Source organism: Loxodonta africana, chromosome 18 (assembly GCF_030014295.1).
Source record: "Loxodonta africana isolate mLoxAfr1 chromosome 18, mLoxAfr1.hap2, whole genome shotgun sequence".
NCBI lineage: Eukaryota > Metazoa > Chordata > Mammalia > Proboscidea > Elephantidae > Loxodonta > Loxodonta africana.
This window is the reverse complement of record NC_087359.1, coordinates 12,270,051-12,288,242: the sequence shown is the minus strand read 5'-3', so window position 1 is coordinate 12,288,242 and position 18,192 is coordinate 12,270,051.

Below are 18,192 nucleotides of genomic sequence, written 5' to 3'. Positions count from 1 at the left end.
AATTGTGTGTATACACCACGTTTTGTTTATCCATCGTCTGCTGATGGACACTTGGGTTGTTTCCACCTTTTGGCTATTGTGAATAGTGCGGCAATGAACATTGGTGTGTAAGTGTCTGTTTGAGTCCCTGTTTTCAAAGCTTTTAACTTAGGCATGGAGTTGCTGGGTCACACGGTAATTCTATCTATGTTTAACTCTTTCAAGGCAGTTTTTTCTACAGCTTCCATAAAGATTTACTGTTTTTTTCACAGTGGCTGCACCATTTCGCATTCCCGCCAGCAGTGCATGAGGGTTCCAATTTCCCCACATCCTCGCTGACACCTGTTACTTCCTGTCTCTTTGATCATAGCCATTCTAGTGGGGGTGAAGCTGTAATTCACTATGGTTTTGATTTGCATTTCTCTGATAGCTAATGATCCTGAGCATCTTTCCTATGCTTATTGGCCATTTGTGTATCTTCTTTGGTGAAATGTCTATTCAAGTCCTTTGCCCGTTTTAATTGGGTTATTTATCTTTTTATTATTGTGTTGTCAGAGTTCTTTATATATTCTAGATACAAGTCCCTTATCAGACACATGATTTTCAAATATTTCCTCCCATGCTGTTGGTTGTCTGTTCACTTTTTTGATAGTGTCCTTTGAAGCACAAAAGTTATTAATGTTGATGGAATCCTATTTATTTACTTATTTACGTTGTCATTGTTGCGTGTGTTTTGGTACCACATCTAAGAAACCATCGCCAGATCCAAACTCACAAAGATTAACACCTATGTAAGTATTTAAAACTTCTAAAAAGTTTTATGATTTTAGCTCTAAAATTTAGGTTTTTTTTTTTTTTTTTTTGGTCCATTTTGAGCTAATTTTGTACATGGTATGAGGTAGGGGTCCAACTTCATTCTTTTTCATGTGGAGATCCAGTTGTCCCAGCACCATTTGTTGAAAAGACGTTTTTGCCCCATTGAATGGAACCGGTGCTCTTGTCAATAATCAATTGACCATAACTGTGAGAGTTTATTTCTGGACTCTCAATTCTATTTTATTGATCTACATGTCTATCCTTATACCATATTATCTTGGCTACTGTAGCTTTTTAGTAAGTTTGAAATCAAGAAGTGTAAGTCCTTCAACTTTGTTCTTCTTTTTCAAGATTGTTTTGGGTATTTTGGGTTCCTTGAATTTCCATATGAATTTGAGGATCAGCTTGTCAATTTTTGCAAAGAAGTCAGACAAGATTCTGATAGGGATTGCATTGAATACCTATCTTGCTTTGAGTAGTATTGCCATCTCAACAATATTAAGTGTTTTAGCCAGTGAACATGGGATGTTTTTACATTTACTTAGGTCTTTTCTTTCAAAACAATGTTTTCTAGTTTTCAGAATTTAAGTTTTGTACTTCTTTTATTAAATTTATTCTTATTTCATTCTTTTTGATGCTACTGTAAATGGAATTGTTTTCTTAATTTCATTTTCAGATTATTCATTGCAAGTGTACAGAAATACAATTGATTTTCTTTCTTTTTTGTTTAATATAAAGGCTTATTGGGAATGTCATTAACAGCCCTGCTGGCACAATGGTTAAGCACTTGGCTGCTAATCCAAAGGCCAGCGATTCGGATCCACCAGCCACTCCATGGGAGAAAGATATGGCAATCTGCTTCTGTAAAGATTTATAGCCTAGGAAATCTTATGGGGCAGTTCTACGCTGTCCTGTGGGGTCACTATGAGTTGGAATCAAGTTGACAGCAACGGGTTTGGGTTTTTGAATTGGGAATGTCTGTCTTGAGCATTGTGCTCTTTTAAGAGCCATTTATATGGAATCAAATTGACAACAGCAACTGGAAGGATTAGATAGGAAACTTAGGAGACAGTGAATTTATGTTAATGGGGGAGGAACAACTCAGAAAAGGAGGGTGAGAATGGTTGCAACAACTCGAAGACTGTAATCACTGTCACTGAATTGTACATAGACAAACTGTTGAATCGGTATATGTTCTGCTGTGTATAATCTCAACAACAAAAATTAAATATAAAAAAACAATTTATGATGATATAAATATATGCCATTGAGTTGATCCTGACTCATAGTGACCCCATGTGACAGAGTAGAACTGCCCCGTAAGGTTTCCAACGCTGTCATCTTTATGGGAGCAGATTGCCAGGTCTTTCTCTCATGGAGCGGCTGGTGGGTTCAAACCACTGACCTTTCGGTTAGCGGCCAAGCACTTAACCACTGAGTCACCAGGGGTTCTGATACGTCAGATACTGTAGTGTAAAAAGCCCCTGCTAAAAAGAGTACAGGGCTCTTGTGGGTTCAACAGGGACAAATTTATAAAATATTAAAGATTAAAGTACAACTTGATTTAGCACGTTTAGTTTCAACCCCACCACTAATAGCTTAGCCTAGCACCACTGTAAGGAACTCCTAGACTTACATAGTAGAGCCTCAAAGTATTTCACATAAAAGCAAACACAGAAAAGTTGATAAAGTTAGAGACACTGAACACTAGACCCACTTTGGTTTTAGAGCAGATTTAGGTGTTTTGAAATGGATTGGAATACCCCACATCTCTGCCCCCAACTCTGTACTCTGGGTGGCTTGACAGTCACCACAGGATAGACGAGATGATCACCACGGAAGAACTAGTCCCACTTAATGAACTAACCTCCATTTAAGAGTCTCCGTATTCGAATCTGGAGCATGACATGAGGATCTTCCCACATTGGGAAATCTAAACTCATCCCAGGGTTTCAGCCGGTCACTGCACGTGGCTGGGAGCAAGTGGCAGAACCTTTCGTGTCCTACCTGGCTGGTCACCTCCAGACTTCGAAAGATAAGTTTCCAAGAATGGAGGACTTTGACCATTTAAATGACAGCAATTTTTATGGTTATTGCCATTTTAACCATTTTAAGTATACGATTCAATGACATCTAGTACGTTCAGCAGGTGGTGCAACCAACCATCGCCTCTATTTCCAAACCTTTTTCAACACCCTAAAAAGAAACTCAGTGCCCACTGAGTGATAGCTCCTCCATCCCTGCTCACCTCTGATCTACTTCCTGTCTCTATGGACTTGTCTGTTCTAGATGGTTCATGTAAGTGGAATCATGTAATATTTATCCTTTTGTGTCTGGCTTACATCACTTCAGCATAATGTTTTCAAGGTCCGTCCATGTTGCAGTGTGTATCAGGACTTCATTTCTCTTTATAGCTGAGTATTATTCCATTGTGTGGATGGAATTGTGTTTATCCATTCATCTGTTGATGGACGGACACTTCTGGCTTTTGTGAGTACATTGGCTATTGGAGACATTGGAAGCCTCATCTACTGCTGGTTGTTATTGTTGTTATGAGGTGCCATTGAGTCAGTCCTGACTCATGGTGACCTTATGTACAATAGAAGGAAATGCTGCCCGGTCCTGCGCCATCCCCACAATTGTTGCTACGTTTGAGCCTATTGTCACCATCATCTCAGTATTTGAGGGTCTTCCTCTTTTTCTCTGACTCTCTACTTTACCAAGCATCATGTCCTTCTCCAGGGACTGGTTCCTCCTGATAACACATTCAAAGTACGTGAGACAAAGTCTCGCCATCCTCGCTTCTAAGGAGCATTCTAGCTTACTTCTTCCAAAACAGATTTGTTTGTTCTTCTGGCAGTCCACGGTATGTATTCATTCTTCACCAACACAACAATTCAAATGCCTCCATTCTTCTTGGGTCTTCCTTATTTATAGTCCAGCTTTTGCATGCTCTAAAAGGGATGATACTGAGGAGCCTGACCTAACTTCACAAGGGGGAAGAGTTATTATCAGCATCAACAGCCCAAGGCTGATTGCTATGAGGCAGAAGTCATACCTCCTCTCTCCAACCTTTTTACCAATTCTGACACCATATGACCCACCCATGACACTCTCTACTTCTCTACTGTGTTCATTAATTCATTGCAACAGCCACCTAGAACTCACAGACAATACTTATGATTATGGAGTTTATTATGGAAGTAACAGGGTACAGCTGGGGATCGGGATCAACTTGGAAGTAATAGGAACAACTCAGGACACAGTTCTTCATCAGGACAGCTTCTTCTCACCCTCAGCTGCTGGGCCCTGCTAGGGGCCTTCTTGGACAAGTGTTACAACTCCTAGCTCTGAGGGTTGGCAAGCCCCACCACAGCCGTCTAGTGCTGGTCTCCTGGTTCCTGCCATCTCTCTCTGTATTCCATATTACACCTCCCTCTCTCTGTCTCCTGAGTCTAGGAGGTTCTCAGTGCAGGGATCCCAAATCCAAAGGATTCATTCTGCTCCCGTCTCTTCTTCTTGGTGGTCATGAGGGTTCACTTCTGGTCTGGAATCAGCTGGATGGCAAAACTTACCAATCCCCTCGTTAGGGTTCCATACACCTTATTTGCATGATCCTCCCCCCACAAGAGTGCCAAGCACCTTATTTGCATTATTAGCAAGCTATCCAATCCCCTTGGTGGCCCACAAGCACCTCATTTGCATAGTCCCCCCAGTAATTTGGTAGGAGTTACAAGACCACAGTGAGAAAGGCTATATAAAAGTGATCCATCACATTGCAGGCCACCCCCTGGCTTTTCTAGCCATGGTTATTTCATAATTGGAGGAAAACTTCCCCCTCCCAATCACCCTACCAGCCATTAACAATTAGTCCTTCAGTAGCGCAAAGAGTCCTCAGGGTGAGGTTACTCAGGTACCAGCCATTCAGGTCTGCTACAGGTGTCCATCTGATCTGGTCAGGTTCCCCAAAAGTCATCTCAGCATCACTCTTTCTGGCCTCTGATAATAATTTAACTGACAGAAGAGTATTTTCTTGCTCTAAGTCTTGTAAGGTGTCTTAGTTATCTAATGCTGCTATAACAGAAAATACCACAAGTGGATGGCTTTAACAAGCAGCAGTTTACTCTCCTACAGTCTAGTAGGCTAAAAGTCCCCATTCAGGACACTAGCTCCAGGGGAAGGCTTTCTCTCTTTTTGGCTCTGGAGGAAGGTCCTTGTCATCAATCTTCCCCTGGTCAAGGAGAGTCTCTGTGCAGGGATCCTAGGTCCAAAGGACACCCTATGCTCCTGGTGCTTCTTTCTTGGTGGTATGAGATTCCCCCCCGCCCACCCCCAGAGTCTCTCTGCTTGCTTCTCTCTTTTATATCTCAAAAGAAACTGGTTTAAGACAAAACCTAATCTTGTAGATTGAGTCCTGCCTCATTAAAACAACTGCCTCTTCGGCTACAACTGATGACTGCCCTGACAGGGAACACAACAGAGAACCCCTGAGGGGGCAGGAGAGCAGTGGGATACAGACCTCAAATTCTCGTAAAAAGACTAGACTTAATGGTCTGACTGTGCCTAGAAGGACCCTGGAGGTCATGGTCCCCAGACCTTCTGTTAGCCCAAGACGGGAACCATTCCCAAAACCAACTCTCCAGACAGGGATTGGACTGGACTACGGGAAAGAAAATGATACCGGTGAAGAGTGAGCTTCTTGGATCAAGTAGACACATGACACTATGTGGGCAACTCCTGTCTGGAGCGGAGATGAGAGGGCAGAGGGGGTCAGAAGCTGGCCAAAAGGACACGAAAATAGAGAGTGGAAAGAAGGAGTGTGCTGTCTCATTAGGGGGCGAGCAACTAGGAGTACATAGCAAGGTGTATATAAATTTTTGCGTGAGAGACTGACTTGATTTGTAAACTTTCACTTAAAGCACAATTAAAATTAAAAAGAAAAAGAAACACAACTGCCTCTTATCTGCCTCATTAACATCATAGAGGTAGGATTTACAACACATAGGAAAATCCCATCAGATGACAAAATGGTGGACAATCACACAATACTGTGAATCATGGCCCAGCCAAGTTGGCACACATTTTGGGGGGACACAATTCAACCCGTGACCTGAGGTATCAGCATAGCAAATCCTTGAAGGGACTTTGGGTTCACCACAGTACTCGAGTCCAGCAGTGTCTCCCCCTACAAGAGAGCGTATCAGGATGTCTACTTAGCCGGCCCCCTTTAACTTCCAGTCCTAGAAGGGGGTTCTTCTGATAGGCACTGACTTTTCCTACCTCGATGCATCCAGAGGCAAACTGCTTACTCGAAATTCAAAAAGCAAAATAGTCATTTTTTTTCCTTCAGGTCCTTCCTTCAGATGAGAATTGCCTGTGCTCACAGCAGTTCTGAATAAGTCTGCATGTCTTTTCAAATGCAGATTTCCTGGGTGGGCCTCAGGTTTTCCACATGAGCCCCCAATATTCTGTATACAGGGCTACTACTGCATTCACACCAACAGGCTATGTTTCTTTCAGGCAAATCCTAATTCCCCTTTTAGCATATCCAATCAAGTATTGCCTGAAGGTGGAGTTATACCCTCTCTGTAATCTATAATACCCAGTATTCATTCCCATCATACATTTAGGTCTGTTTTACACTATGTCGGAGAAACATTCAATATCCATAGTACATTCAGATAAACACATGACTGTTTTTAAAACATTCCAGTTTCAACATCTCTTCCCCACATCTTGACTGTCTTCCCGTTCGTAATGAGGTATCAGCATAACGTTAGACTTCTCCTGCTGCATAACCCATTTATTCATTCCTTTACCTTCAGCTATTATTTCTCCTTCCTTCCATTTGTCATTTATTTTTATCCAAACTTTTCCACCTTGGGAAGGGACATCAAGTTCAGCTGCTGTGCCAGTCTAGATCATGGGTAGCAAGACCAATCTAGCAAGCGCCTCCCTCTCAATCCACTCCCATTCATATTGCATAGGGTTACATTAGGTATAATGCTAGTGGGCTAGCTCAACCACTAGGCAATACCGCAGTTTTCACCGTTAACCCCTATTTTGCCAGATGGGAGGAAGGTACAATCCATTTCATCAGGCCCTTGGGAATTCTGGCGTATATGTTCAGGGATACAGTTACAGTCTCTCGCTTAGGGATCGCCCCTGCTTCAGCACCTGCAGCTGCATCCCTGGTCCTGGAATTGCCGCATCCCACAGGAAAAAAGCAATTTTGGGTGATGTAGGGAAGAACTGTACAGTGGCACCAGCATCCTCTTCCACCCCTTCTCCCCCAGGTCCTCCAGAGAAGCGTAGGAATCTGTCCGGTGGTGATCCTCCCTTTGTCCCCCTCATGTTGAGTGTGAGCACACACTCCTGAAGGCGTGTAAGCCAGCCCTGAGAACATGTCCAAAGTACGTTAGACAAAGTCTCGCCACCCTCGCTTCTACAGAGCACTCTGGCTGTACTTTTTCCAAGACAGATCTGTTCGTCCTCCTGGCAGTCCATGGTACAGTCAATACTCTTCGCCAGCACCACAGTTCAATTGTCCAGCCTTCACATGCGTAGGAGGTGACTGAAAATACCATGGCTTGGGTCAGGCACACCTTAGTCCTCAAAGTGACATCTTTGCTTTTTAACACTTTAAAGAGGTCTTCTGCAGCAGATTTGTCCAATGTAACGCGTCTTTTAATTTCTTGACTGCTATTTCCACAGGTGTTGATTGTGGATCCAAGTAAAATGAAATCCTTGACAACATCAACATTTTCTATGTCTATCATGATGTTGCTCATTGGTCCAGTTGTGAGGACCTTTGTTTTCCTTATGTTGAGGTGCAATCCATACTGAAGGCTGTGGTCTTTGATCTTCATCAGTAAGTGCTTCAAGCCCTCTTTACTTTCAGCAAGCAAGGTAGGAATGCTGGTAGGATTGTAAAATCGCTCAGCCGCTGTGGAAAACAGTGTGGTGGTTCCTGAAAAAGCTAAACATAGAATTACCATGTGACCCAGGATTCCGCTCCTAGGTATATACCCAAGACACTTGAAAGCAGGGACTCAAATAAATACTTGTACATCAATGTTCTTTGCAGCACTGTTCACGATAGCCAAAGGTGGAAACAACCTAAATGCCCATCAACAGATGAGTGAATAAACAAAAGGGGGTACATACATACAACTGAATATTATTCAGCCGCAAAAAGAAATGAAGCAATGATACATGCTACAACATGGGTAAACACTGAAAATATTATGTGAAGTGGAAGAAGCCAGACACAAAAAGCCACAATATTATATGAAGCACTTCTATGAAATATCCAGAACAGGTAAATCCAGACATAGATCACAGATTGGTGGTTCCAGGGGCTGTGGGGAGGGGAAAGAGAAGGGACTCTGGTGGCTCCGGGGTTTCATCCTGGGGTCCTGGAAATGTTTTGGCACCAGACCGAGGGGGTGGTTGCACACCAGTGTGAATGAACTAAAAGCCACTGAATTCTTCACTTTAAAATGGTTAATTTTATGAGAACTTCACCTCAATTAAAAAAAAAGATGTCACAGGGCCCTTGGAAAGATAGATCATAACGTCGAGCAGCATTTACCAGGGGATGTCACATGTCTCCCACACGGTCCCACTCTTGATGCAGGCTGAGCATACCGAGTGTCTGCAGTGCTAAGCGATAGACCCCCTTCACAAGCATGAGCTTTTGTTCCTTTCTGTAGCCCTAGGAGAAGGGCTCATTCTTCCCCTTCTGCAGATGACGGGATAGGCTCAGAGAAAGGACACGCAGGAGTGACCCCACCACACAGCCAGTAGGAGGAGGGACCAGGCTGTGGGCCTCCTGGACACAGGGCCTCCACCCACCAGCCCGGGCAGGCACGAGGCTGCCACCCTGCGGTTCTGTGGCCTCCCTTGTTCCTGTCCTCTTAGATGCCATCCGTACATCCTGTCCTCGCTGACCACCCCCCGCCCCCGACCAACACAGCTGTTGTTCCTGGAATCTGCTCCTTCATCTCCACCCCCATCTGGGGCCCCCTCTGCTCTCTGAGCCGGCCACACAGCACCTTTCTCTGGCATGCCCACAAGGTGGCAGTGAAGGTTACCTGATGTCAAGTTCTCCCAGTCCACCCTCCAGTCCAGTACCTGTGCCCTCTTTGGCCCCTTGTCGGACGAGGGGGCAGGGGGCCATGGATCACTTCCCCTGGCGAACAAAGTTTTAAAACCCAACTTCGTCTGAGCCAGTTACATCCTTTTACCAAACTCGGATGAGGCTGGGCTCTCCAACACCAGGCTCAGACCACAAGGGTAGGTCCATACCCAGAAACACAAGCCACAGGGCTTTCCTCCCACAGTGGACACCCTTCATGAAAGCCTGCCCTGTGCAAGCTGCTGAGTGAGGCTTGGAAATCCTAGCTCACCATCCCTGGAAAGCTGTGTGGAAATCTGCTAGGCTTCCTAGCAGCCAGCCTGCGGCCCGGCAGGAAGAGAAGAGGCCTTCACCCTCCTGGTGCAGGGTCAGGTTCACCACGGTTTTCCCAGTGGGAATGCCATGGGCCAGAGAATGAAGGGAAACCACAATGGAATCCAACACCAGCAGCTTTGAAACCCGAGTCCCCAGGCTGCACACAAGAGCTGGGTAGCTCCCGCGGTCTCTGGGGAAAATCTGAAATCTGGGTGAGAATTTGCAGCAGATCCCGGGGTTGTGCCGGCCGGCACGGTGGTGGCAGGGTGACATTTGCAAAGGTCACATGGCGTGCAGGTCTGACTGGATGGAAGGCAGACTGTCATCCGGATTAGCTACTTGTTTTCCCCCATGGATGGAATATTCTTATCATCTGGACTTGAGGGAACAGCTAAAGTGTTTCTGGACCTGCACTGAGGTTTCTGCTCCTTCCAACTCTGAGGAGAAAAAAACCCGATGGCAGAAATGATATTCTCAAGTTTAACATGAAAATCATTTTTCTCAAAATCGTGTTACTTTCTCACCAAGCATGCTTGTGAAATGAGTCCAACGTGCTCACTTTTTTAGGACATGAAAGCCCTGGCCGTCATTTTCAATGCTCTGAGGAAACCACTTGGCTCTCCAGACTCAGCACCCACCCTCTGTGGGGTCCCTGGGCACCCGCATTCATTCAAGCCTGGTCGTCTCTCTTACTTGGACAATTGCCATGTGTCCGATTGGACTTACCTGGCACCGCCAGTCTCCAGCCAGCCCCATCTGCTGCTCCCCACCTCACTCCGACCACAACACCTGCAAGCCCACACCCCCAGCCAGAGGGCATTCCTGGGTCCCCTGGGTCTCCTTTCACAGAAAACGGGACCCTCCGATCCCCTCAGCCCACCTGCCCTCCGGGTTCCTCTAGTTTCCCGGCCGTTTGTCCCAGGAGCCCATGGCCAGGTAAGTGACACCTGGCCTCCTGCAGACACTTGGTGCCCACCCCCCAGCCTCCAGAACCTAGCCTGCCCTTGGCCGTTTTGCCTTTCTCCTTGATGAGTTCCTGAGCCACCCCCATTCCATCAAGTCCTTCTAGCACATTCCAGGTGAGCCCGCGAAGGGGAAGAGGGCAGTTAAGTGTTAGGCGGGGTCTGTGGAGTGGCATTGCCAGGGGGCACAAAGAGTCCAGGCACCCTGTTGTCTGACATTGCACAAATAAACATGGGAATGGATACCGGTTTTTCCATTAGAGCCGTCCTGTGTCGTGTAAACACAGCCAGGAAGTCGTTCTTCCTGTGTGCGGTCCACACACCAAGAGCCCTTCTCCATCTCCTCCATTCCCAGACAAGTGAGAAGACATGGCAGCAGTCCAGCTTAGATGAGGGGCACACTGAGCATCCAGGAGAGCAGGAAAGGGGGCACACCCAAAGAGTAGAGACTGCGGAGGCCTGCGCCCTGGGGCTCCTGCCTCCAGAGGGTACACAGCCGGGCCTAGATTTAGGGATCACAGACAGGAGACAACAGGTGGCAACAGACACCACTTATAACGTGTGACAGCCCGCACGGTTCCCAGTGTGTCCTTCATCTAACCTGAGGCCTGCCATGTTGTTTGGGAATGGAGGAGCTGCCAAAGGGGGCTTCCGTGTGAGGACCTCATTCAGTGTTATGGATTGAATTGTGTCCCCCAAAATACATGTTCAGGAGCCCTGGTGGCACAGTAGTTAAGCACTTGCCTGCTAACTGAAAGGTCGGTGGCTTAACCTGGTAATCTGCTCCTGTTAAGATTACAGCCTTGGAAACCCTATGGGGCAGCTCTACTCTGTGGCATGGGGTTGCTATGAGTCGGAATCAACTTGATGGCACCTAACAACAACAAAATACGGTCTGTGTTGAAATCCTAACCCCTATACCTGTGCATGTAACCAAATGTAATCACCATCCACAGTGCCATCCGATAGTAATTCATCAGTGGGTGTGGTACCAGTGTAGGTGGATCCTAAACCTAATCGCCTCTGAGTTACAGAAACAGTAACATAGACACACAAATAGATACACACAGACACAGACACAGATACACACATACAGACACACAGACACACATAGGCACACACATATAGACACATAGACACACAGACACTCATAGACACACAGACACACATAGACACAGACACATACATGCACGCAGACACACAGACACATAAACACATACAGACACACACATACACATAGATACACACAGACACACACACTGAGACGCACACAGACACAAGCACACAGACACACAAGGGGGAAGACAGAAGTCTACAGTCCAAAGAACCAGGAACGCCCAGAGCTACCAACAAGGGAGACGTCTACACGGCTGAGATCTCGACCGGGCCTTTCAGCCTCCAGAGATGAGAGAACATCTGTCCTTCCAAGCCCCTCACTGCGGTGTGTGTTACGGCAGCAGGACCTCACTGAGACACAGCGAGTGCAGCTCCCTGGCTGTTCACACGACACAGGACAAAGGCTCGCATGGAAAACCCACCATCCCTCCACACTTATTGGCACAAAGTCCAACGACAAAGTGTCTGGACTCTTTGTCCACCAGGAAACGTGACCCTCCAGGCTGTGCTGGACTCAGCCTCAAAGTTCTCCCACCCTTCGGAGCCCATGTGCGGCTGTAGGGCCTGCTGCAAGAAGAGAGTCAGATTTGGAGGCTGAAGATAACATTTCAAAAAGTGGCTTTAAATAAACACCGAGTAAAAAAAGAGAGAGGAGCTTCGGGTGCTTGAATTAGAAACTGCCAGTCCTGGGCAGGGATGCCATCTGTGAGCAGAGCGTGGAAACGCCTCGGCTTTCACTAATCGCAGCAGACCCAGTGATGGTGGGTCCCCCCGCCTCACCCTATTGGGAAGGGTCGGCCGGAGTGCTCAGGCCTCGCTTCCCGCGGTGCCCTCGGATTTCAGATTCTGAAGAACAGATTCCTTCCGTCCTCCCGAACACCTTGCAGATCACTTTCAGGGCAATTTAAGCCACTTAGAGGCAGAGTGATAAGAAAACAAAGATGATGTTTCAGGGGTAAATGAGGAGTAACGATGCCAAGTGTGAAGCCCAAGCTGCCTTCTGCAGAGAAAGCGACACCCGCACTCCCTGCCACCCCCACCGAGGGCCTGGGGGGAAGCCAGGGTCCCAACACAGCTCTAGGAGGGCCAGCCCCTCTTGGCCAGCAGGCTGGGGGGCCTTGGACAAGTTGCTGTCCCTCAGTTCCCTCATCTGTAATGTGGTTTTGTGTTGCTGAGAGACCATCACCCGTCTGCCAGTTTGTCATGCTGGGGTGGCTTGTGTGTTGCCGTGATGCTGGAAGCTCTGCCACCATATTTCAAATACCAGCAGGGTCACCCATGGTGGGCAGGTTTCAGTGGAGCTTCCAGGACTAAGACAGACTAGGAAGAAAGGCCAGGCGATCAACTTCTGAAAATGAGCCAACGAGAACCCTACGTAGTGCTAGGAATGGGCCCCTAGGTGGAGGGCACTCAGAATCCACAGTGGACGTGACACTGAGCTCAAGCAGGCCAACGGCTGTGACAATGGCACAGGACTGGGCAGTGTTTCCTTGTGTCATACGTGGGGCACAGCTGACTCCACGGCAGCGAGGCAACGACTCTGAAAAGGCCGAGTAGGGACTTCCCTGTGGCTCAATCTTTCCCATTTGCTGAATACTCCTACCACAGCTGTGTCTGTATGTAAGCTGAAGTGTGTGCCTGAGCTGGGCCAGTGGGGTGGGTGGGTCTCCCATGCTGTCCAGGGTGGCCCTATGCTACACCCCACCCACCCCACCTCAGACGTGACTGCAGGGCTAAAGGTGGGCCTACCCCTGCCCTGCCCATGCCTTTACATCCACTGGCACCACCGGCTGGCCCTGGTCCTTCTCATGATGGGGAGGCACTGGCCCTTCCCAGGATCCAGCCCTCTGCTCACCTGAGCAGTGTGGGAGGCCACAGGTACGCGGACTCGTTACCTGCCCGAGCTATTTAAATATGCCATTGTCAGTTACTGCATTCTAATAGCAAGTGGGTGACAGAGCTGGCAGACTAGGTGACACCAAAGTATAAAAAGAGGGAAAAACACCCAGCGAAACCCAGAGCCTCGCCGGGCCCCTGCTTTCACCCGCGCTGCCTCCCACGGGCACCTGGAGTCATGCAGGATTATGTAAGGCTGCTTGCTGCCCTGCCCACCCCGCCTGGCTCTGTCCCCTCCCACTCTGGCTGGCCCCTGGCAGGGAGCTCTCGGTGAGAGGCCTGCACAGACCCAGGAGGTGGGCGGCCTGCACAGACCCGGGAGGTGGGCCGTCTAGGCCCAGAGGCTGGGAAGGGCGACAGAAGGCCCAGAAGCAAAGGCGGGGAGGGTCCCTGGGGTACGGCACCATCTTCATCTTCCTCACATGGGCCCCTGGCCTTACCGAGGCTGGTCTGTCCTGCTGCCCAGGCAAGGCCGGTTCACCAATGGGTCATACATGGAGGGAGAGGTGGTCACGGCACAGACTCAGGGCCACGGAGTTGCCTCTGTCCGTGGAGGCCAGAAACATAGTGGACTTCTCGTCAGAGATGGAAACCTCTGACCCAGGTACTGGCAAAGGTCGATTTGTCTTATAGGCAAGGACAAACGGCAGCACCAGTTTGGGGGAAGGGAGAGACCCACACCTGGGGGCAGGTGAGCAGAGTTGCAGGCGGGTCCTACCCTCAGCTCTCCTAGGCAGGCAGTGCAGCTGCGGCTGAGAATGGGGGTCCACGCTCCAGCCTCCAGTGTCCAAAGAGCTGGCCCAGGGCTGCCCCCAGGGCCATGGCCAGACAGCCTTCCCCTATGCCGGCCCCACTAGGGGGACAGAGAGAGGGTCTGGGGGCCAAAGATCCAAGTGGTGGCAGGATTCCTTCCTCGGACCCCTACAGGCCAGCTAGAGGCTTGTCCAGACCACCGGCGCCTTTCTTGTCTTTTTAAAATAGACTTTTTTTCTTTTTTTAAATCAACTTTATTTCAGAACAAAGCCAGCACAGAGGGTGCCCACATACCCCACACCCAGTCTCCCCTATTAGTGACATCTTAGTTTGGAGAGGCGATGTGGACGTGTCATTAACTCAAGTCCACACCACATTCAGGTCTCCTCGGTTTTTCCCTCTCATCCTCTCCCTGTCCCGGGACCCCATTACACTTAGAGGTCACGTCTCCTGAGGCTCCTCTGGGCTGGATGTTTCTCATATGTGCCTTTTTTTTTTTTTTTTTTTATTGTGTTTTAAGTGAAAGTTTACAAATCAAATCTGTCTCATACAAAAACTTACATATACTTTCTATATACTTCTGGAAACGCTGGTGGCATAGTGGTTTAAGTGCTACAGCTGCTAACCGAAAGGTCAGCAGTTCGAATCCACCAGGTACTCCTTGGAAACTCTGTAGGGCAGTTCTACTCTGTCCTATAGGGTCGCTATGCATCGGAATCGGCTTGACAGCAGTGGGTTACGGGTTATATATTCCTAGTTGCTCTCCCTCTAACGAGACAGCACACTCCCTCCTTTCACTCTCTATTTTCGTGTCCATTCGGCCAGCTTCTGACCCCCTCTGCCCTCTCTTCTCCCCTGCAGACAGGAGCTGCCCACATAATCTCATGTGTCTACTTGATCCAAGCTCACTCCTCACCAGTATCATTTTCTGTCCCATAGTCCAGTCCAGTCCCTGTCTGAAGAGTTGGCTTTGGGAATGGTTCCTGTCTTGGGCTAACAGAAGGTCTGGGGAGACGCTCCTTGGTTTGATGACCATGACAGTTTTGAGGAGGACTTGTCAGGTATTGTGTGGACTGTCCCTAAATTGGGATCTGTCTGATGTTTTTCTCATAGTAGACGGGGTGACGGGTCTGTGGGCGGAAGACCACAGAAGTAATGCACCTTTACACGCGCAACGCGCCTTCTCGTGGCATCACCTCAAGGGTACGTGCTCTCAGATGACTCTTGAGCACAGACCGAGGCCGTGTGCGCCCTGTTTCTCCACCGTTAAGTTGCTCTTGGGGAGGAAGGTACTGTGTGGAGGGTTGGGCTCCACCTTGGTGAGGGTCTTACTTTTTAAAGGGCCATGTTGCATTTGGGGTCTCCTTAGAGACTTCCTGAATAATAATAATAATACCTAAAATGCGCAGAGTGCTCACCTGGTGCCGGTACAGCTCTAAGTTCTCCTTCCCTCTTAGCTATCACTCTGCCCAACAGTCCCCGGCTTGCAGACAGGGCTCAGAGAGGCGTGTAACCCTGGAACCCCCACCCCTGAGTGGCTTGCTGTAATTGTTGCTGTTGTCGTCAGGTGCCATTCAGTCCGTTCTGACTCATAGTGACTCTATGTACACTGGAACAAAACACTATCCTGTCCTGTGCCATCCTTACAAATTGTTGCTATACTTGAGCCCACTGTTGCAGCCACTGGGTCAATCCATCTCTTTGAGAATCTTCCTCTTTTTCTCTGACCCTCTACTTTACCAAGCATGATGTCTTTCTGCAGGGACTGATCCCTTCTGACAACATGTCCAAAGTATGTGAGACAAAGTCTCGCCATCCTTGCTTCTAAAGAACATTGTGGTTGTACTTCTTTCAAGACAGATTTGTTCGTCCCTTTGGTATATTCAATATTCTTCACCAACGCTATAACTCAAAGGCCATCGATTCTTCTTCAGTCTTCCTTATTCATTGTCCAGCTTCCCCATGCATATGAAGCAAATGAAAACCATGACTTTGGTCAGGCTCACCTTAGTTCTTAAAGTGACATCCTTGCTCTTCAACACTTTAAACAGGTCTTTTGCAGCAGATTTGCCCAGTGCAATGCGCTCTCTGATCTCTTGACTACTCTTCCATGGGTGTTGATTGTAGATCCAAGTAAAATGAAATCTCTAACACCTTCAATCTTTTCACGGTAATTAGCCCCCCAGATTTGGTGCCCACTTCCTAAACTTCAAACCAAGTCCGTAGACACCAGCTCTTACCCTCGTCCTTCTTCCTGGGCACAGACAGCCCGCACTGAAATGGTGGCCCCCTGCTCCATACTGGACGTGGTTACCCTCTGCACCGTACTGGACGTGGGGGTCCCCTGCTCCGTACTGGACGTGGTTACCCCCGGGCCGTACTGGACGTGGGGGCCCCCCGCTCCGTACTGGACGTGGTTACCCCCTGCTCCGTACTGGATGTGGCCACCCCCTGCTCAATACTAGACGTGGTGGCCCTGTGCTCAATGCCAGCGGCCACGGCATGTGGGGCTCTGAGCTGAGACTCCTGTTGCATGTCCCAGACTGTGGCCTCCCAGCCCCTGGGCCTCCACCCCTCCTTGCTGGTATGCTGAGGGTTGTGCAGACTGTGGGGTCTTCTGCCCGACCCAGGAGCCAGGAAAACTGTCCTGGGGAAACAAGGAGAGTCTGCCGTGCCTGGCATGGAGCGAGGAGGAAGCTTATGATGCAGGCTCCACAGGAAGGGACTGGAAAGCAAGAGGACAGCAAAGTGACAGGGATGGGCTCTCTCTGCGCTGGAAGCCGGATCTCACAGGGCTCCAGGCCTTCCGGTCCCACCACTCTGGAGCTTTCCAGTTACCAGTGATAAGTTCTTTAATCCGGGGACACAAAAAGGCAAGAGGAGCTCTGATTGGGTGGAGGCTGCCAAGCTGAAGGTGGAGCAGGGGAGGGGAGAGACCCCCCACCCCCGCCAGCACAGACCCCAGGATGAGTCAGGTCCCCCCATCCAGGCAGTTTGCAGATATGGGGTCGGCTGGTGGGGAGGGGGCTGGAAACGGTTTCAAGTTTTGCTGTGGCCTTCTCAAAAAGGGCTCCTTCTGTTTAGCACAGAACCCCAGCTCCGGGTGCCTGCTTGCCAGGGGAACAGCTTGCTTGAAAAGGAAGGCTGTCATCCTGTAATTAAATCCGAGATCCCCCTTCCTACGTGACGCTGAGACAGAGCCGCAGTTACATAACAGGACTAAAAATAAGCTGATGAAGAGATGCGCCCTTCCCTCCGCTGCTTCTCCCGCTCTCCCCACTGCCCACCCTGGTTTCGGGGCCTCAGGGGCCCGGCACTGCCCGGGGCACCCAGATCCTTCATCTGAAGCCGTTCGCACCTCTGGAACGGCTTGGCCCCCCAAGTTCAGGGCCCGAGGCTGGGCGTGGGGTAGGCCAGGGTGTCTGAAGATGGCAGAGGCCAAATGTCTCCTGGGTTGTAGGTGCTGCCTGGGCGGGTCTGCCAGTCAGGTAAGTGTCCAGGCCGGCTGAGTCCTTTCTCAGGGGGTCTTGATGCGATGCCTCCACCCAACTCAGAGCTGATGTGTGAACCCCAACAGGCCCTGGTCTGGAGCAAGGACAGGGGTCGGCGGGAGCAGGTGGCCGGCAGCCTTGGCAGGCTCTGCCCGTCCCGTCATCCCTCTTCTCGCTCTCCTGGGCAGCTGGGTGAGGCCCCGGGAGGCTGGGCCACCCTTCTCCTGGCTGCACTCCCCGGCAAGACTTCCTGCAGCGGTGTGATGCCACCACAGTCCTGACGCCCTCAGAGCGGAGGAGAAAAGGAACAGTGACGTGTGTGCACTCTGAATGCCTCCAAAAGAAAAAGGCCTCAGGCAAGAGGGCCCCCAGCTCAGGGCAGGCTTGTCTCGGACCTGCCCAGCCACCCGCCCTGTCCACCGCTTGGGCCCTGAGCTCTTGTTCTTGATACTCGGCCCCACTCCCATACCCATGCCATTTAAAGGGGCTTCCAGGTAAGTCAGAGGGCCCCAGGGTACAGGGGTTAGCCCTGGAAGGTGAGGGCACACCCTTGGTGGTGGCTGCTGTGGAAGCTGGTGGCACAGAGAAGGAACAGCTGAGCAGGCCACCCCAGAGGGGTCACACCCATCCTTGCTCTGTGCCTGCGTCACCCCAGGGCACTTCAGTTGAGCTGTCGCTGGCATGCGTTTTCACCTGCAGCAGGTGTCCCGATGGTGCTGGTCCA